Here is a 21,676-nt window from a genome sequence, read left to right as displayed (position 1 = left end):
TGAGAAACGCTGAGCTGAAAGAAGCACAAGCTGGAATCAAGACTGCCGGGAGAAATATCAATACCCTCAGATATGCAGATGACACCACCCTTATGGCAGAAAGTGAAGAGGAACTAAAGAGCCTCTTGATGAAAGTGAAAGAGGAGAGTGAAAAAGTTGGCCTAAAGCTCAACATTCAAATCTTAAAAATCAGGGCAGAACATCAAGAAACAAGAAAAAAACCAAATAAATAACCTAACTCTACACCTAAAGCAATTAGAGAAGGAAGAAATGAAGAACCCCAGGGTTAGCAGAAAGAAAGAAATCTTAAAAATCAGGGCAGAACATCAAGAAACAAGAAAAAAACCAAATAAAAAAAAGCTCAACATTCAGAAAACTAAGATCATGGCATCTGGTTCCATCACTTCATGGGAAATAGATGGGGAGACAGTGGAAACAGTGGCTGACTTTATTTTTTTGGGCTCCAAAATCACTGCCATGAAATTAAAAGACATTTACTCCTTGGAAGGAAAGTTATGACCGACCTAGATAGCATATTAAAAAGCAGAGACATTACTTTGCCAACAAAGGTCCATCTAGTCAAGGCTATGGTTTTTCCAGTGGTCATGTATGGATGTGAGAGTTGGACTGTGAAGAAAGCTGAGTGCCGAAAAATTGATGCTTTTGAACCGTAGTATTGGAGAAGACTCTTCAGAGTCCCTTGGACTGCAAGGAGATCCAACCGGTCCATCTTAGAGGAGATCAGTCCTGGGTGTTCATTGGAAGGACTGATGCTGAAACTGAAACTCCAATACTTTGGCCACCTCATGTGAAGAGTTGACTTACTGGAAAAGACCCTGATGCTGGGAGGGATTGGGGGCAGGAGGAGAAGAGGACGACAGAGGATGAGATAGCTGGATGGCATCACCGACTCAATGGACATGAGTTTGAGTAGACTCCAGGAGTTGGTGATGGACAGGGAGGCCTGGCGTGCTGCGATTCATGGGGTCGCAAAGAGTCTGACACGACTCAGCAACTGAACTGAATGATTAATGATGTTGGAGCATCTTTTCGTGTATTTATTGGCCATTTGTGTATCTTCTTTGGAGAAATGCCTGTGCAAATCCTTTGCCCGTTTTTAAATTTGTTGCCTTTTAATTGTTGAATTATAAGAGTTCTCTCTATACTTTGGGTACTAGTGTCTTATCACATATTTGCAAGTATTCTCTGTGAGTTTTTGGATTTATTTGCCTAGAATTCTTTGCTCATCTCGTACATGTATATGATATAGTAGAACTAGAGGTCCTGAAAGAGCATATGTTGATTGAAGTGGTTGCCATAGTACAGGTAACACTGCAGTTAGGTCATTCTGGAAGCCTTGGGTTACAGGAAAGATAGCATTTGACTGGGAACTGGGGAAATTTGGGTTTTAGTCTTGGCATTGCCACACCCAGATAATATGACCTTGAGCACATCATGTAATTTTTCTGGGTCTCAGTTTTCTCATCTGTAAAGTGGTTTGGATTAGATGATAGTTATTAATCAGTCCTGAATATTCATTGGAAGGAGTGATGCTGAAGCTGAAACTCCAGTACTTTGGCCACCTGTTGCGAAGAGCTGACTCATTTGAAAAGACCCTAATGCTGGGAAAGGTTGAGGGCAGGAGAAGGGGATGAGAGGATGAGATGGTTGGATGGCATCACCGACTCAATTGACATGGGTTTGGGTGAACTCTGGGAGTTGGTGATGGACAGGGAGGCCTGGCGTGCTGCGGTTCATGGGGTCGCAAAGAGTTGGACACAACTGAGCGACTGAACTGAACTGAATTAAGGTCACCACTAAAGTTGTTTGAGTTGATAAGGTCCTTGGGGGCACATGCATTGTAAGTCAAACTGTATTCCATCTCACTTGTTCTTAAAAATATCTACAAGTTTTTACATCCCTCTCCTGTGTTTTTATGTTTTTAATGTCATATTTTATATCTTCATGTTTATCACTTCACTGTCTATTATGGTAATAGTTGCTTTCTGCCAGTTACCAGTGTGTTTTCAGTGAGACTTGCTCCATAGTTAGGTGTATTTTTCATGTTTTCATGGGGCCAGCTGAGCTCCACCCTGTCTTCTTCCATTGTCTTTTTTTTTCCCTCTTTTTTTTTTTCTCTTCCACTGTCTTGATCTCCCTTTACCTCATTTGTTAACACATAACTCTTCTTCATGTTGTTACTTTTGCTGGAAAACTTTTTTTCTCTTTGATCAAGGACCCTCTCTTTCTTTAAAATTAGTCATAATTAATTCTGACCACCTCTAGTCGTATTAATAAACCTGGGTTTTGTTAAAGAATTTATAGCTTAAAAGAGACCTTCAGAGATTTTTTAATCTAGTGTTCTCTATTACAAATGAATTAGAGGTTCAAAAAAGTTAGGTTTAAGGATTTAACATCCCATTTGCTGGGTGTTTACTATGATCCTGGCTCAGGATGTTTGACTAGTTAGTGGCTGAATTGAGATGAGAATTGAAGTGTCCTGGACTCTCAGTTCACTACTGTTTCTAGTATACTACTTTGTCATGGATAATTAAATTGGAATGTAGTTGAGATGTAGTATCAGGAATTTGTTAGTATTTCAACTAAGGGCTACAATAATTTGCCTCCGAATTCTGACTCCTAATTAATTTGGATCTTTCTGACCCAGGGATCGAAACCTGGTCTCCTGCAATGCAGGCAAATTCTTTACTGTCTGAGCCACCAGGGAAACCCAAATAATTTGTAGTATCAAATAGAACTGGCATATTTGTTACATATTTCAGATGTACATTGATGCATGGTTCTAATCTTTAATCATGACTGCTGGAAAAACCATAGTTTTGACTATATAGACCTTTGTTGGTAAAGTGATGTTTCTGCTTTTTAATCCACTATGGGTTTGTCATAGCTTTTCTTCCAAGGGGCAAAGCGTCTTTTAATTTCATGGCTGCAGTCACCATCTGCAGTGATTTTGGAGCCCAAGGCAATAAAATCTGCCACTGCTGCCTCTTTTCCCTCTTCTGTTTGCCATGAATTGATGGGACCAGATGCCATGATCTTCATTTTGTTTTTGTTTTTTGGATTTTATTCATTCATTTTGGCTGTGCTGGGTCATTTTGTTGTTGCACGGACTTTTCTCTATTTTTAGTGAGTGGGCTTCCATTGCAGTGGCTTCTCTTGTAGTTTCGGCCCCTGGGCTCTAGAGCACAGGCTTAAGAGCATATGGGATCTTCCCAGATCAGGTATTGAACCTGTGTCTCCTGCATTAGCAGACAGATTCTTTACCACTGAGCCATCAGGGAAGCCCCCATCTTCGTTTTTTGAATATTGAGTTTTAAGCCAGCTTTTTCACTCCTCTTTCACCCTTGTTAAGAGGTTTTTAGTTCCTCTTTGCTTTCTGCCATTAGAGTGGTATCATCTGCATATCTGAGGTTCTCCTGGCATTCTTGATTCTCCTGGCATTGTGATTTGTCCAGCCTGGCATTTCATATGATGTGCTCTGACTTTAAGTTAAATAAGCAGGATGACAATATACAGCCTCGACATACTACTTTTCCAATTTTGAACCAGTCTGTTGTGACTTTCACATAGATTATTCTATATCTGGTTCTAACTGTTGCTTCTTGACCTGCATACAGGTTTCTCAGGAGACAGGTAAGGTGGTCTGGTATTCCCATCTCTTTAAGAATTTTCTAGTTGTAATCCACACAGTCAAAGGCTTTAGTGTAATCAACGAAACAGAAGTAGATATTTTTCTGGAATTCCCTTTCTCTCTCCCTGATCCAGTGAATGTTGGCAGTTTGATCTCTGATTCCTTCCTCTACGTTTTCTGAATCCTTCTTTCACATCTGTAAAGTTCTCGGTTCATGTACTGTTGAAGTCTAGCTTGAAGGATTTTGAGCATTAGCTTGCTAGCATGTGAAATAAGTACACAATTGTATGGTAGTTTGAACATTCTTTGGCATTACCCTTCTTTGGGATTGGAATGAAAACTGACCTTTTCAAGGGTTGTGGCCATTCCTGAGTTTTCCAAATTTGCCAACATAATGAGTGCAGCACTTCAACAGGATCATCTTTTAGGATTTGAAATAACTCAGCTGCAATTCATCACCTCTACTAGCTTTGTTCATAGAAATGCTCCGAAGGCCCACTTGAGTTCATACTCCAGGATGTCTGACTCTAGGTTAGTGACCACACTATCATGGTTATCAGGTCATTAAGATCATTTTTTTTTAATGTTTTTTATATTCTTGCAACCTCTTAATCTCTTCTGTTAGGTCCTTAGTGTTTCTGTCCTTAATCATGCCCATCCTTGCATGAAATATTCCCTTGATATCTCCAATTTTCTTGAAGGGATCTCTAGTCTTTCCCATTCTATTGTTTTCCTCTATTTCTTTGTATTGTTCACTTAAGAAGGTTTTCTTATCTCTTCTTGCTATTGTCTGGAACTCAACATTCAGTTGGGTAGTTAGTATTATGAGTAGTCATAGATCTTTCCACCTACATTGGTGGTTCTGGAAGGGTTATTCACAGGTTGTCAGGAGGTATCCAAGACCCTTTAAGGGGATTTGCAAAATCAAACTATTTTCATAATACTAAGATATAATTTACATTTTTCACTGTGGTGACATTTGTGCTGATGATGCAAAAGCAGTCAGTGATGGATAAAGTTGCTTGTGTATTAGCACAAATCAATGTAGTGGTATCAAATTGTAGTAGTAATAATTGTGTTTGTAACATACTTCCTGTAAAACAAAAATGCTGGTTTCACTTAAGAATATCCTTGATGAAGCAGTAAAAGGATTAATCTTGAACTTTGAGTAAACATCTTTTTAATATTCTATGTAATGAAATGAGAAGTACTTCTTTGCATATCAAGATAGTGTGATTATTTGAGGGAAAATACTAGTATGAGTGTTTGAATTGCAAGCTAAACTAACCTCTTTTAATGAAACATCGTTTTTATTTGAAATAATGATTGACAGGTTAACTGGTTATTCAGATTTGGGAATTTGGCGGACATTTTCTTGGGAATGAATGAAATGATGCTTGTTGCTTCAAGGAAAATAACTGACAGTATCTGTTGTCAATGATAAGATTAGAACTTTCAAGCAAAAATTAGAATTGGCATAGTTTTATTTGCCATGGTGAGCTTGGCAGCTTCCCAGCACTTAGTCTTTTCTCTTTTTTGGCTGCTCTGTTGCTGGGAGTGGGCTTTCTCTAGTTGCACTGAGTCAGGGGCTACTCTCTAGGTGCAGTGTGCAGGCTTCTCGTTGAGTGGCTTCTCTTGTTGCAGGGCACAGGCTCTCGGGTGCATGGGCTTCAGTAGTTGCGGCATGCGGCCTCAGCTGTGGCACATGGGCTTAGTTGCCCTGCAGGATGTGGAATCTTCCCAGACCAGGGATGGGACCTGTGTCCCCTGCACTAGTAGGTGGATTTTCAACTACTGGAGCAGCAGAGAAGTCCAGTGCGCAGTCTTCTCTGATGAGATTGATGGTGATATTAACAAAAGTGATTTTTTTTTTTGATGTACAATGAAATGTGTCAAGAGATCTGCATATCTGTCAACTTAGTGAACCAGTATTTTCCAAATGATCAATGTATGGTTTTTTTTAAGATCATGCCTGGGTAAAAGATCCATTCAAACTGCAAGATAGACCAATAGATTTTAATGTAACAAAGCATGAATAGCTGATATATTTGGCTTTAGATTCCACACTGCAACTAATGTGTAAGAAACTACCACTTGTCAGGTGGTGTTATCAAAGAACAATTATCTCTAATCATCTTAAAAGACTTAAAATACTCAATTTTCGGGTACATATTTTGTGAAATTGTATTTTCTTCATATACTTCAAACAAAATACCTTAAGGCTTGAATGCAGAAGCAGATGAGAATGGAACAGACATTCAAAGAAATTTGCAAAAGTATAAAAGCCAATGTAACTCTTACTAAGTTTTTTGTTTTTGAAAAGTGTAGTTACTTTTCATAAAATACCTTATTTGTGTTAACATATAATGAATGAGCTTGTTGTTACTTTAAAATTGACACATGTTTAAACACTCTCAGTTTTCATTTCTTCAACAGCAAATATACGTAGATATAACTCATATAAACAAAAGTCTTTTGGGGTCTTTGGCAGTCTTTAAGAAGTGTAAATGAGTCCTGAGATAAAAAAGTTTTGAGAACCACTAACTCAGATTCACAGTTAATATTTTGTTAACATTTGCTTTATTTGCTTTTTTCTGAAACACCTGAAAACAAGTACATTGTGACTTACAACACCAAAATACTTCTGCATTCAACATTCAACAATGTCTAATAATAATTAGTTCATGTTCAGATATCTGAACATATAAATGTTCTTTGTAACTTTCCCTCCCCTTCAGAATTCACTTTAAGAATTTCTTGTTACATTTATTGTTGTGTCTCTTAGTTTAGAGCAGAGATTAGCAAACTTCTGTAAAGGACCAGATGGTAAATAAATATTTTTTTAAAGTTTATTTAAAATTTTTTAGTGATTAAGTATTTTTTACTTTGTGGATCATACTGTCTCTTGCAAGAGAAAAGCAGCCATAGACAAATGTGTAAATCAATGGGTATGATCATACTCCAATAAAACTTTAGTTTGAAGACCTTGATCTAGAACAGCCCCACTCTTTTTTTTTTTTCTGTATATGTCTTTAACAATAGTTTTCTTTTTAAGAGTCAGGGCCAGTTATAGTGTCCTGTAAATTGGATTTTTCTTATTGTTTTCTCATGCTTAAATTCAGGGTAAACATTTTTGGTGAGAAATATTACATGGATGGTGCTGTCTACTTCCCCTGTGTCATATTGGGAGGCACATGATATTAGTCTGTCCCATGATTGTTGATGATAAGTATGATCTTGTTATTGTTAAGGGACCTACTTAAGCCCCTTTGTAAGTAATCTGTGGGGTGACTTTGAGACAATGTGAACATCTTTTCTCCTACCAAATAGTTTTAGCATCCATTGCTGAGGACTGCCTGAATCAGTGTTTTTGTTTTCGGTGTTGTCTTTTGTGCTGTTTGGCTGTACTGTCTTAGTTCCTTGAACAGGGATTGAACCTGGGTCACAGCAGTGAAAGCACTGAGTCCTAACCACTGAACCACCAGGGCATTCCCTGAATCAGTTATCACTATGGTGCTTGTGATTGTAGTTCTTAATATCTGCTTAAGTGACAACAGCAATAAAGATCAAATTGTATTTTCAAAATACTCATGAGCTTATTTAGAAAGCCCTATTCATATATATTGTTCTTGTGGTTCTGTGGTTTAATTTCCCATCATAGATTATCTCTGGGAGAGTGAGGCTGAAAGATTGGGTTTGCATGCATTGTGCTGAACGACTGCCTTCTAGAAACAGGATTTCAAAATATCTTTTTTCTTCCACAGCTGCTTAAGAAGAAGGGACTGGTCTAGCCTAGACTACATATTGTCTTTGCTTAGGGTAGTTTTTCCTTTCCCTTACCTCTTTTGTCATTACTTCTTGTATTTTAATGGTTGTGAATCCTATGGTACTCTCTGGGCCAATTATATGTTGAAGCTTGTATTGAAAACCAGCCAGTAGTTATAGCTTAGAGAATTAATATTAATTCTATTAATATTAACATATTAATATTTTAAGAGAAACATTTTTTCCCCATCAGTTTCTTAGGAAAAATCTCAAACTTATAGAAAAGCTAGGCTTCTCCGGTGGCTCAGTAGTAAAGAATCTGCCTGCTAATGCAGGAGACATGGGTTCCATCCCTGGTCCGGGAAGATCCCACATGCTGTGGAGCAGCTAAGCCCATGCACACAGCTACTGAGCCTGTACTCTAGAGCCCGGGAGCTGCAGCTGCTGAAGCCCAAGCACCCTGGATCCCATGCTCAGCAGCAAGAGAAGCCACTGTTGTGAGAAGCCCTGTGCACCACACGAGGAGTAGCCTTTGCTCACTGCAACTGGGGAACAACCCATGCAGCAACGAAGACGCAGCACAGCCAAAAGTAAATAGATAAATAAGTAAAATTATATATATATAAAAGAAAAGCTAATAGTCTAAATAATACTCATACCTTTTACTTGGATTCATTAATTAACTGTTGGCTTTATTATACCTAAGTAGCTGTAAATCTGTATATATATCCATTTTTTCCTTAATTAGCTGATACCTGCAGATGTGTAACTCCCTAGAATAAGGACACTTCACTCTATAGTCACCATGCCATTATTACACCTAAAAAAATTATGTTTTTAATGTGTAATATCAGTCCAAGTTCAAATATCTCCAGATTTCTCAAGGATGTCTCTTATAGTTTTTTTTTAAATTGGAGTATAGTTGATTTACAATATTGTGTTAATTTCAGGTGTATAGCATAGTGATTCAGTATTTTTGCAGGTTATATTCCATTATAGTTTATTATAAAATAATAGATATAATTCCCTGTGGTATCCAGTATATCTTTGTTGCTCATCTTTTTACATACAGTAGTTTGTATTTGTTAATTCCTTACCCCGAATTTGTTCTTCTCTTTCGCTTTCCCCTTTGGTGACCATAAATTTATTTTCTGTATCTGTGAGTCCGTTTGTTTTGTATATACATTCATTTGTATTATTTTTTTTAGATTCTACATATAAATGATATATTATTTGTCTTTCTCTATTTGACTGACTTCACTAAGCATAATATCCATGTTGTTGGAAATGGCATTGTTTCATTCTTTTTATGGCCAAGTAATATTCCATTGGATATAGATGCACCACATTTTCCTAATCCAGTCATCTGTTGATGGGTACTTGGGTTGCTTCCATGTCTTGCCTGTTAGAAATAGTACTGCTATGAATATTGGGGTGCATTTATCCTTTTGAGCTAGTGTTTTCATTTTTTCTAGATATGTACTCAGAAGTGGAATTGCTGGATCATGTGGTCATTTAGTCTTGAAAGGAACTTCCATACTGCTTTCCACAGTGGTTGCACCAGTTTACATCTCCACCAACACTGTATAAGGATTCGCTTTTCTCTGCATTCTCTCCAACAGTACAGTTGTGTTTTGAGAGAGATTCTCTTGAAGAACAATGATAGATGAGAGATTGACGTATCATTGAACAGTATGTGGTCTCTGGTATAGAAAATAACTGCAATTGGCCTTCTGTATCTGTGGATTCAGCTAACCACAGTGGGAAATATTTGGGGGAAAAAATTTCCTGAAAGTTCTGAAAGCAAAACTTGAATTTGCCATGCATGAGGCAACTACCTACCTAGCCTTTGCATTGTATTTACATAGCATTTATGCTGTATTAGGGATTATAAGTGATCTGGAATTGATATGGGAGAATGTGTCTAGGTTATATGCAAATGCTATACTTTTTTATATGAGATTTGAGCATTGACAAATTTTGGTATCCATAAGGTGGGTGGTGGTTTTAAGATGACTTTACTAAGTTTATATGGTGTCCTGCTGCAATAAGTTACATTTCATTGATCAAAAAAATGAGGTCATCTGACTGTCAGGGAGAGGATTCAGGTCTTCTTTAGCTTATGATCAAGTATTAGATCATTCAGAATATCAGTCATGAACATGATAAATTAGGAAAGTAAGAAATTAGGATGATACCTCATTCTAATGCTCGTGCCTGGTTCATAGTAAGTACTTAAAATTTGTTGACTTAAAGATATAAATGGAAGGGCGTGTGTACTCAGTCATTTATTGATTCTAGTGCATTTAGTCTGGTAGGTGCTGTGGAAGATAAAGACGTAGAAAACTATTCACGCTCTTGAGGAGAACTACAGAATTAGCTGAGAGGAAACTCTTTGTTTTTGTTTTTTTTTTTTTGGTTAATGTTTATTGACTGTTTCCTATGTGCTGGGTAGTTTTTTAGGCACTGGGATACAGTGGTGAACAAGACTGGCAAAGTTCTTGCCCTCAAGGAATTTATAGACTAGTTGGGAGAGATAAGCAGTAGACCTATGTTTTTGAAATAATTTCAGATAGATATAAAGGAAAAGAAAATAGTTTGATATGATAGGAAGTAATGGGAGGAAGGGATTATACCTTTAACTAGGGTTGTCAGGAAGGCATCCCGAGGAAGCGACATTCGAACTGTGACTAGAATTACAAGGAGGCAGCAGCCTTGGGAATTTCTGGTAGAAGCAGGGGAAGCTGAAGGTACAAAGATCCTAAGGTTGTAATCGAGCTGGCCTTGGTGAGGAGCCAAGGAAGCCAGTGTGTAGGGAGCAGAGAGGGATCAGAGAGAGTGTTGGAAGAATATGATAGGAGATGAAAGCAATGACCACATTGTGTAGGGTTTTTATTTTAAGTGATAGGAAACCATTGAGAAATACAAATTGTACTGTATAAAATAACTGAAGGATTTTAGGTCATTGATAATGGCCTGATTTTAATATTAACTTTATATATCCTGAGGATACTGCCCTCTACTCTCCTTTATTGAAAAACTCTTATATTCATAACATGGTGCTGGTGGAAATGCAAAGAAACAATAAGTTCATACTACATCTTTGAAGAGTTTTACCATTGTAGTTGGAGTAATAGGGTGTAAATGCAAAAAATATGTCTATGTAGTGTGTAAGAGAATAGGACATCTGTCATATATATGCTAAACAGCAGAAGGTGCTCAGGAAGGGAGGGGTTAAGGTATGGTGGGTGTGGGAGAGCTGCCCTGAAGAGGTGGTATTGGATTATTTATTGAGTAAATTTGACCGAGACGGAGGTAATTCCAGGCAGGGGAAATGTCTGAGTAAAGATGTAATGTGAGCAATTGGCCCTTAGGAAATAATGAGTAGGTCACTCTGTCTGGAGAAGGAAAAAGGTAATGTCCAGCATGCTTAGGGGCTGGCATAACAGACTAAGGAATTTAGACTGTGATCTGTTGTTGTAGTGGGTGCACTTCACAAATCTGATTTGTGCATTAGTCACTTGTATGCTGTTTATTCAACTAATATTTATGGTCTACTGTGTGCACTTGTATTCTGTATAATGTAACAGCCTTGATCACTTGTAGATATAAAATTGAGTTGTGATTCTGGTATATAGATAGAGAAACAGGGAGAAAATGAATGAACCAGGAAAAAATACTTTTAAGTGATCTTATTTCCTTAGGCAAGTTTGATGGAGTAGGATTTGTATCACTGCTGCTGCTGCTGCTGCTGCTAAGTCGCTTCAGTCGTGTCCGACTCTGTGCAACCCCATAGATGGCAGCCCACCAGGCTCCCACGTCCCTGGGATTCTCCAGGCAAGAACACTGGAGTGGGTTGCCATTTCCTTCTCCAATGCGTGAAAGTGAAGTCGCTCAGTCGTGTCCAACTCTTCTCGACCCCATGGACTGCAGCCCACCGGACTCCTCAGTCCATGGGATTTTCCAGGCAAGAGTACTGGAGTGGGGTGCCATCGCCTTCTCCGTTTGTATCACTAGTAGGTGCTGAATAGTTAGTTATAGGATTTTATTGAGTGATGGATTAGGGAAAACGTTGAAACTGTATGAAGGCTCTGCTGATGTTAAAATGTATTTCAAGATTCCAAATCTCATTATTATCTTTATATTCTGGATCTTGATAGAGCAATGGTTGTTAACATTTAAGGGGCTGAAAATAAGAGAATGGTGAGCCTAATGATGAGACTTTTCTTGTCTTGTTCATTCTTTAAAATACAATCACGGGGGCTTCTCTGGTGATCCAGTGGTTAAGAATCTGCCTTGCAATGCAAGGGACACAGGTTCAAATCCTGGCTGGGAATTAAGAACCCACATGACACAACTAGAGAGTCTTTGCACTGCAGTGGATGATCCTGAATGACACAACGAAGATCCCACGGGCTGCAACTAAGACCCGACATAGCCAAATAAATAAATATTAAAAAAATACAACCATGTGTAACAAACATGCAGTCCCAATAGCTCCTTAACTAATTGATTCCTTCCTTCTCCCTCCCCTTTTCCTTCTCCCTCTCCCCATATCTCCTACCCAAGCCTCACGGGCTTTAAAAAGACATTTATCATTCCTTACCAATTGCAATGATGTCTTTGATAAATGCACTTTATGGCATTAATTAGTACCATTGCTATAGTCTCTTATTTAATATTATTGAGAGTCTTGTGTACTTTCTCTTTAGCTTATGGAGGACTGAGCCAATATAGGCATATGCTGATAGTGTTTATTGGCTTTCCTAAGAATTACAGCTTTCATAGCTGGAAGAAATCATCTGGACTCTTTTTTTTTTTTACCCCATTTTATAGATCTGACAACTGTTGTTCCTTATCCTAAAGGAAGGAATTACTATTTAGATATAGAGGAGCCTGTCTCTCCCTTACCCTTCATGCATTGTAATGAGGTCATTGTTGGTCCTTCTCAAAACATAGCAAGATATTGATGTTCACATCCTAGTTCTCTGTTATTAAAATGGCAGTTGAAGAGATAAGCCTTAGACATAAAAAGATTAATAATGGCTAAGCCATGAAAGAGTTAGTTGCTCAGTGATGTCCAACTCTTTGCAACCCCATGGACTGTAGCCCACCAGGCTCTTCTGTCCATGGAATTCTGCAGGCAAGAATGCTGGAATGGGTAGACATTCCCTTCTGCAGAGGATCTGCCCAACCCAGGGATCGAACCTGGTCTCCTGCATTGCAGGCAGGATTCTTTACTGTCTGAGCCACCAGGGAAGCCCAAGACTTAGACATAAAAAGATTAATAATGGGTAAGCCATATCCTTTCTTTATTAAGCATAAACTAGTTGGAGTTTAGGACGTTTACCTCTTTCCACGCTCCAGCGATAGTGGGACTCTTAATAATGCTGGCCTCATCGGTTAATAGTCTTACTTATACAGGTGTTTATCCTTTCATCAGGTTCAAATTATACTAGTAATTATCTTTGTATAACATATTATATGTTATATACATATATGTATAACATAATATGAAGCAGGGCAAAGGCTACGAGAGTTTTGCCAAGAGAACGAATTGGTCATAGTAAACACCCTTTTCCAACAACACAAGAGAGGACTCTACACATAGACATCACCAGATGGTCAATACAGAAATCAGATTGATTCTATTCTTTGCAGCCAAAGATGGAGAAGCTCTATATAGTCAGCAAAAACAAGACCGGGAGCTGACTGTGGCCCAGACCATGAACTCCCTATTGCCAAATTCAGACTGAAATTGAAGAAAGTAGGGAAAACCACTAGACCATTCAGGTATGACCTAAATCAAATCCCTTATGATTATACAGTGAAAGTGACAAATAGATTCAAGGGATTAGATCTGATAGAGTGCCTGAAGAACTATGGATGGAGGTTCCTGACATTGTACAGGAGGCAGGGATCAAGACCATCCCCAAGGAAAAGAAATGCAAAAAGGCCAAATGGTTGTCTGAGGAGGCCTTACAAATAGCTGTGAATAGAAGAGAAGTGAAAGGCAAAGAAGAAAATACCCATTCAGTACCCAACTGAATGCTGAGTTCCAAGGAATAGCAAGGAGATATAAGAAAACCTTCCTCAGTGACCAGTGCAAAGAAGTAGAGGAAAACAATAGAATGGGAAAGACTAGAGAGCTCTTAAAGAAAATGAGGGATACCAAGGGAACATTTCATGCAAAGATGGGCACAATAAAGGACAGAAATGGTGTGGACCTAACAGAAGCAAAGATATTAAGAAGAGGTGGCCATAATAGTCAGAAGAACTATATAAAAAAGATCTTCATGACCCAGATAATCATGATGGTGTGATCACTCACCTAGAGCTGGGCATCCTGGAATGCAAAGTCAAGTGGGCCTTGGGAAGCATCACTATGAACAAAGCTAGTGGAGGTGATGGAATTCCAATTGAGCTATTTCAGATCCTAAAAAGATGATGCTGTGAAAGTGCTGCACTCAATGTGCCAGCAAATTTAGAAAAGTCAGTACTGGCCACAGGACTGGAAAAAGGTCAGTTTTCATTCCAATGCCAAAGAAGGCTCAAACTACTACTACACAGTTGTACTCACCTCACACGCTAGCAAAGTAATGCTCAAAATTCTCCAAGCCAGCCTTCAACAGTACATGAACCGTGAACTTCCAGGTGTTCAAGCTGGATTTAGAAAAGGCAGAGGAACCAGATATCAAATTGCCAACATCCATTGTATCATCACGGAGAAGGCAATGGCACCCCACTCCAGTACTCTTGCCTGGAAAATCCCGTGGATGGAGGAGCCTGGTAGGCTGCAGTCCATGGGGTCATGAAGAGTCGCATACGACTGAGCAACTGAACTGAACATGTTGCAGTTTTTGAAGTGTTTTTATAGGCATTATCATGTTTGTTTTTTAGGGCACCATTGTTAGGTGGAGGGGCAAGAGAATCTGGAAACTGCATTGCTTCTGTGATTTCACTTGCTTTGTATACATTTCTCCATATTAGTGAATTATGTTTTGATAGTTTCCATTTTGGAATAAATATAATATTTTTATTTATTTAAGTTATTTGCTGCACTGAGTCTTACTTGCAGCACTCGGGATCTTTGATTTTTGTTCAGCATGTGGGCACTTTTAGTTGTGGTATGCAGAATCTTTAGTAATGGCGTGTGGGATCTAGTTCCTTGACCAGGAATCAAACCTAGGCCCCCTACATTGGGAACCTGAAGTCTTAGCCACTTGGCCACCAGGGAAACCCCAACCCAATCTCTTTTAAACTGAAAAAGCTGTATTTTCCATTCCATTTTTAAAAATTATTCAGAGGGAATTGAATGAACTTGATTATTTTGGTTTTTAAAAGCTGAAGGACTGAAGAATTTGATCTTAGGTGATTTCTTGAGTTTGAATTAAAATATCCTATTTAACACTCATGGATTCAGCAAATGTGTATCACATGTCTTTTATGTGCCAGGCTTAGTACAGGGGGAGGGCGATATTAGTGTGTGTGGGTAGTGGGGAGGGGTGTGGTGGGGCTTAAGAGTCAAAGTGTTAGAATGAAAAGAGCAAGAATTTAAAGTCAAGTAGAGTGACTTCCCTTTTTGGTTATGGGTTTCGTCCCTGGCTCCAGAAGATCCCACATGCCTTTGGGCAACTAAGCCGGTGGGCCACAGCTACTGAGCCTGCGCTGTAGGGCCTGTGAGCCTAACAAGAGAAGCCATCGCATTGAGCAGCCCACGCACGGCAGTGAAGAAGCTACGCTTCCACTTGCTGCAGCTAGAGAAAGCCCACACACAGCAACAAAGATCCTGCACAGCCAAAGATAATAAATAAAATAAAGTAAAAAAAAGTCAGGTAGACCTGCATTCAAATCCCAGCCTGCTACTTATTAGTTGCAAATAGCTTAACTTTTTAGTTGTAAATGGCTTAACTTCTTGGAATATCAATTTTCTAATCTATAAATTGAGGATAATACCTATTTTGTAGGGTTTTTAGGATTAGGGTGATGTTTATAGAGCATGTAAAGTATGTACTTTATAGGATATTGTTGCACATAATGGACAAATGTATGGTGAGAGCTGAGTTTTGACAGAAAGTGTTTGGCTGACCTAGTGAAGAATAGAGTAAGGTGATTTTGGCTGCCAGCATACTATGTTCTGCTTTGTCGAAACTTGCAGCTTTCACATTGGTCTTTGCCAGCACTGTGTTTAACTTCTCACATGGTAGGAGCCAAGTCATTCCTATGGAGTGTGAGTCATTTGGAAACATCTGTAACCTAGACCTTTGAAAACTCTATTGTAGTTTAGTTGGAAAAAAATCTCACATTACCATTGGGTAGTGAAAGTCACGTGGTGGGGAGCCTCCCTGGGCTGACACCTAGATTCAGTTTTCTGAATAATGTAACCTTCGAAAGGAAGGATTATCACCCAGGCTGTAAAGTCCTGTGACAGTGAGTAAATTGAATAGGATGAAAGACCAAGAACCTACTTTGTTTTCTGAAATGGTGCTTAATTTATAAACATTTATTGAGTACCTACTATATGCTAGGCACTGTTCTGGTGCAGGGAATACAGTGGGGTAGGGGACCCCCTTTTCTAATAGAACTTACCTTCCAATGAGGGAGAGTGTAAATAAATGTTAAATATAAAATGCAACGAATCTTAGGTGATGCTAAGAACCATCAAGAGAAAGCAGGAGAAACAGGTTGCAGGTGAGAGAAGGGGTATTTTCAGATAGGATCTCTATTTTTTTTAAACATAGAGACTTTAAAAATTGATTTGTTTATTTTTTATTTATTTATTTTGCTGGATCTTAGTTGTGGTGTGTGGAACCTGGCCCCCTGCAATGGGATTTCAGAGTCTGGACCACTGGACCAGCGGGGAAGACCCAGGTTTAGAGGGTGTCATGGAAGACTTCCTGGAGAGGTCTGAGAATGAAGCCAGTGAGTGACCCTCTAAGATAAGGAGTGAGGCCTCTTTGATATAAGGAGTGGAAGTAGCACTGACTTGAGAAGTTGCTTTAGGAGGTCGAAGGTAGAATTACCTTAAGTGATTGAAATTAACCCATATTTATTCTCAAGAACCTATTGAAGGGAAGGGGCAGATTCAGTTCTGTTGAAAATCAGCTTGCATGCTGTCTTTGGAATATATATTGTAGGTTGCACCACTTAAGAAAATGTGCATTTTGGTGTCTAGGAGACCTAACAATTCCCGCGCGCGGCCGCCCCCCCCCCCCCAATAGTATTTTTTCTTTTTTTCTGTTTTTGGGGGATTAGAGAATTATTTATTTATTTATTTATTATTTATTTTTCCATTTATTTTTATTAGTTGGAGGCTAATTACTTTACAATATTGTAGTGGTTTTTGCCATACATTGACATGAATCAGCCATGGATTTACATGTATTCCCCATTCCGATCCCCCCTCCCACCTCCCTCTCTACCCCATCCCTCTGGGTCTTCCCAGTGCACCAGCCCCGAGCACTTGTCTCATGCATCCAACCTGGGCTGGTGATCTGTTTCACTCTTGATAGTATACATGTTTCAATGCTGTTCTCTCAAAACATCCCACCATCTCCTTCTCCCACAGAGTCCAAAAGTCTGTTCTGTACATCTGTGTCTCTTTTCTGTTTTGCATATAGGGTTAGTTATCGTTACCATCTTTCTAAATTCCATATATATGCGTTAGTATACTGTATTGGTCTAAAAATATGGAACGCTTCACGAATTTGCGTATCATCCTTGCGCAGGGGCCATGCTAATCTTCTCTGTATCGTTCCAATTTTAGTATATGTGCTGCTGAAGCGAGCACCCCCAATAGTATTTTTAAAAGTATAGTGTTTGTACCATCAGAATCAGGATAAAAATGGGAACTAAGAAATAGAAATTGGACCTCTACAACAGGTCCAATTAACCAGAGTTTATGTGGATGGTACTTGGGAATTTGCAGTTTTTTTGCAAATTTGCAATTTGCAAGTAATTCCATATCCATACTGAAATATGAAATTTGAAAATTACCATTTGTTACCTTGTTGATGGGAATCATCGTTATTTCTGGCTTAGTGGGTGGGGAGGCAAGTCCTTGCTTAGTTAAGATTCATTACTTTTCATGATTTATGCTGGAGTGTCCATTTCCTTTTATATTGATTTAATTCTTGTCTTAAATCTCTGATATACTGTAACTTCCATATTAAGATATGTTGATGAGAGAGCAGAAAATGAAACTCTTTTCCTCTTTGCTTACTTTTTTTTTCATTTTCACCATCAGCCACATCCCTGGGAAGGAGCACCCACTGAGCAAGGAGAACACTGAACTGGCTATATAGACTGATACGATTTAGAACAAAGCTTGCTTACACTCATTAGTGTTCTCATTTTCTATTAATGGAACATTAGAGTTTTAAAATTTTTATTTATTTGGTTGCATTGGGGCTTAGTTGCATCATGTAGGATCTTTCATTGTGGTGTGTGAACTCTTCAGTTATGGTACGTGGGCTTAGTTGCTCTGAGGCATGTAGGATCTTAGTTCCCTGTGCAGGGATGGAACCCATGTCCCCTGCATCACAAGGATTATTCTTAGCTGCTGAACCACTGGGGACATCCCTGTAATTATTTATTTGTGATTAAAGTTTTTTTTAAATTTCTTTCATAGGTCTTTAAATCTCTGATATGCAAAATGCTGAATGAAAGAGGAAAACAGAATGAGGATATTGAGAAAGTGTTTAATATGTCTAATGGTAGACAATAAATAGGGTTTCGCTGGTGGTTCAAATGGTAAAGAATCTGCCTGCAATGTGGGAGAACCAGGTTCTTTCCCTGGGTTAGGAAGATTCCCTGGAGAAGGGAATGGCAACCCATTTCAGTATTTTTGCCTGGAGAATTCCTTGGACAGAGGACCCTGGCTGGCTACAGGCTTTTAGAAGTCGTCTTTTAAAAATGTGCCCTCTTCCCCCAGAGGATTTTATTTTTCTGTTTAAGGATTCTTGTAGTTGTTCCATCCTAGTATTTGGTTGATTTTAAAAAATATTTTTTTATTTACTTGGCTGAGCCAGGTCTTGGTTGCGGCATGTGGAATTGTCAGTCTTCATTGCAGCATGTGTGATCTTTAGTTGTGGCACATGGAATCTAGTTCCCTGACCAGGGATCGAACCTGGCTCCCCTGCATTGGAGTGTTTAGCCACTGGACCACCCAGGGAAGTCCCTTGGTTGATTTTTGATGTTGCCCATCCAGTGATTAGGAGCCCTATTAGTGTGTGAATGGCAGTACATATCTTGCTTTTAGTAAAAATTCCCCAGTGGCTCAGTGGTAAAGAATCCACCTGACAGTGCAGGAGATGCAGGAGATGCAGGTTTGATCCCTGGATTGGGAAGATCCCTTGAAAGAGGAAATGGCAATCCACTCCAGTATTCTTGCCTGGGAAATCCCATAGACAGGAGCCTGGCAGGCTACAGTCCAAAGGGTTGCAAAGAGCCGGATGTGACTGAGCACAGAGCATGGAAATTTAATATTTAAGAGACAAGCTCTTAAAATTAAGGCATTTGGAGGAGCAGTAACTGGCCCTGCGGATTGTCCTGCTCCAGCAGCAGAGGAGAATTCTCAGTGTTGGTCTCTTTGGCACCTTTTTTTTCCCCTTTCCTTTCCCATAGCCACTTGACTCCCATAAACTCAGTCTTCCATAGAGGTATGGTGTGGCGTAAGAGTCCTGAGTTGGGAGTCTGGACACCTAGGTCTTAGGTTCAACTTTGCTCCAACCTACATTTCCTTTCCTCTGGCCTTATTTTTCCCATCTTTAAAATGAAAATCAGGGAATTCCCTGGCAGTCCAGGAGTTAGGACTCTACAGTTCCACTGCAGGGGGTCCAGGTTCCATTCCTGGTTGGGGAGCTAAGATCCTGCAAGCCACACAGCATGCCAAAAAAATAAATAAAGTGAAAATCAGGACTGGATAATTGACCCCCAAAGATGTTTCCAACTCTGATAATTCTTTGATTTCATGAATCCTGGAAGGGCCACAGCTTGCAGTTTGCTCTCAGAGCATAGGATTCTGCACTGGAACTTTATCACAGTGAAGGCTTTTTCTTTTTTTTTTTTCAGGAAGAATGTTTCTGAGAGTATGGATTTTATAGATAAGCCAGTTTTTGTTTTGTTTTAAGCAGATGCGTGTGTGCCAAGTCGCTTAGGTTGTGTCCGATTCCTTGCGACCCTATGGACTGTAGCCCACCAGGCTCCTCTGTCCATGGGATTCTCCAGGCAAGAATACAGGAGTGGGTTGTCATGCCCTCCTCCAAGGGATCTTCCCAACCCAGGGATCGAACTGACGTCTCTTAACATTTATGCATTGGCAGATGGGTTCTTTACCACTAGTGCCACCTGGGAAGAGATAATAAAAGGTTAAAAATAGGTGTTAGAGAACTTCACTGGTGGTCCAGTGGTTAAGAATCCGCCTGCCAATGCAGGGGACTCGGGTTCCATCCTTGATCCAGGAGGATTTACATGCCATGGAGCAACTAAGCCCACATGCCACAACTGAGCTTGTGCTCTAGGCGTAGCTACTAAGCCCATATGCTGCAACTGCTGAAGCCCAAGTGCCTAGAGCCAGAGCTGCACAAAGAGAAGCCACCGCAGTGAGAAGCCTGAGCCCTGCAGTGAAGAGTAGCCCCACTTACTACAGCTAGAGAAAGCCCTCTCGCAGCAACGGAGACCCAACACAACCAAAAATAAATTAAAAAAAATAAAAAAAAGGAGAGAAGACTTGAAAGTTGGATCTTTGAAAAGTAACTGTTCTGCAACAGCAAATGCTTTGTTAGGTCCATAGAGGGTGGCCGAATATTGTGGTGTTCTCTTGATGCTATTGCAGGGAACATGGGGCCATAAGGAAGTTCAGAGTCCATGTTAGTTTCCACCTCTAGAAAAGGCATCCCTGATATCAGGGCTTCCCTGTTAGCTCAGTTGGTAAAGAATCCTCCTGCAGTGCAGGAGACCCTGGTTTGATTCCTGGGTCGGGAAGATCTGCTGGAGAAGGGATAGGCTACTCACTCCAATATTCTTGGGCTACCCTTGTAGCTCAGCTGGTAAAGAATCAATGCGGGAGATCTGGGTTCGATCCCTGGTTTGGGAAGATTCCCTGGAGAAGGGAAAGGCAACCCACTCCAGTATTCTGGCCTGGAAAATTCCATGGACTGTATGGTCCATGGGGTCACAAAGAGTCGAACACGACTGAGTGACTTTCACTTGGAAAAGGAGTGCTGGTTTTTCCCCAGGACCTGAGAGGAGGACAGCTCCTAATGATTCGAGCCCCTCTCTAGGCACTTTGTAGTTCCCTGGTAGCTCAGTTGGTAAAGAATCTGCCTGCAGTGCAGGTGACCGGGGTGTGATTTCTGGGTCGGAAAGATCCACTGGAGAAGGAGATGACAATCCATTCCAGTCTTCTTGCCCGGGAAATCCCACGGCCAGAGAGGAGCCTGGTGGGCTACAGCCAGATGTTACTTAGTGACTACACCACCACTCAGCACTTTATGACCAGAAGGTCTGCAGTTAACCCTGACTTGTTGGGTTTAAGTTACGGACGTTTATTTCCCCTGAAAATGTCATTTCAATCTGGGACAGACTAATGGTTCTTGTGGGATACTCAGGGCTCTTTGGGTATGCATTTGTCCCCAGAGGAGGCTTGACGGATATGTTGTCAGATGATAAGGTACAGTCTTACTCTGTGCTGGAAACCATTCACCCTTAAGCTTTATTTTTCTAAGTGGGTGGAGTTCCTTCCATTTCTGCCTGAATGAAAAGCATGTACCAATTTCCTGATCATGCCCTGTCTTGTCCTTCATTTTTTCTTTGCTTTTCATTATTAACTGCAGCTCAGCCCATCATCCATTTGTGGCTCAACACAAGGCAGGGGCCACCAAAGCTTTGTATATGCTTGTTGTTAGAAAAGAAACTTCAAAAGCTCGAGTTGAAAAAAGGGTTTAGGTCTCTTGCTGCAGTCACAAGTTTAGGATGAAGAGGGAAGCTGGAGGGCATGGGGAGGCTTGGATCCAGTAAAACACTCTGGATGAAGGATTTGAGGAAATGGAATTTTGGGTTGCTGACAGGGCGAAAATAGTTGAGGAATGCTCCCGATTTGATAAATAGGTTATTTTTAGTTTGCTGAAAAAGAGTAATTTCATCAGTGTAGTGGAATCTTGCAGTTGTGTTTGTAACCTAAACTAATCGGCTTAGGTTGTGCCAGAAAAGTGTCAGGTGGCAGGCTCATTTCCTCCTCACTTTTAGTGTTGCCAGGTT

The 21,676-nt window shown here is 39.9% G+C and overlaps 1 protein-coding gene and 1 non-coding gene across 12 annotated transcripts in view; one reads left to right on the top strand and one right to left on the bottom strand.

Moving 5' to 3' along the window:
* Nucleotides 1-21,676, top strand: part of LUZP1 (leucine zipper protein 1) — a 104,408-nt gene that overhangs the window by 34,250 nt on the left and 48,482 nt on the right. The window lies entirely within an intron of this gene.
* On the bottom strand, nt 17,101-17,207 carry LOC122426961. The gene has a single exon (XR_006265306.1). It is a non-coding gene; the product is annotated as a U6 spliceosomal RNA (small nuclear RNA).

Source organism: Cervus canadensis, chromosome 24, assembly GCF_019320065.1.
Source record: "Cervus canadensis isolate Bull #8, Minnesota chromosome 24, ASM1932006v1, whole genome shotgun sequence".
NCBI lineage: Eukaryota > Metazoa > Chordata > Mammalia > Artiodactyla > Cervidae > Cervus > Cervus canadensis.
Note: the sequence above shows the minus strand (reverse complement) of the source record. Positions and strands in the feature narration are given on the sequence as shown.